Here is a 309-nt window from a genome sequence, read left to right as displayed (position 1 = left end):
AGTGATTTTGGAGCCCCCCCCCCAAATAAAGTCTGACACTGTTTCCGCTGTCTCCCCATCTATTTCCCATGAAGTGATGGGACCAGATGCCATGATCTCAGTTTTCTGAATGTTGAACTTTAAGCCAACTTTTTCACTCTCCTCTTTCCCTTTCATCAAGAGGCTTTTTAGTTCCTCTTCACTTTCTGCCATAAGGGTGGTGTCATCTACATATCTGAGGTTGTTGATATTTCTCCCGGCAGTCTTGATTCCATCTTGTGCTTCTTCCAGCCCAGCATTTCCATGATGTACTCTGCATATAAGTTAAAT

At 43.4% G+C, this 309-nt stretch overlaps 1 protein-coding gene across 1 annotated transcript in view; it reads left to right on the top strand.

Annotated features, from left to right (window-relative positions):
* Positions 1 to 309, top strand: part of TXLNG (taxilin gamma) — a 56,524-nt gene that overhangs the window by 41,283 nt on the left and 14,932 nt on the right. The window lies entirely within an intron of this gene.

Source organism: Bison bison, unplaced genomic scaffold, assembly GCF_000754665.1.
Source record: "Bison bison bison isolate TAMUID 2011002044 unplaced genomic scaffold, Bison_UMD1.0 scf7180017864518, whole genome shotgun sequence".
NCBI classification, from domain to species: Eukaryota; Metazoa; Chordata; class Mammalia; order Artiodactyla; family Bovidae; genus Bison; species Bison bison.
Note: the sequence above shows the minus strand (reverse complement) of the source record. Positions and strands in the feature narration are given on the sequence as shown.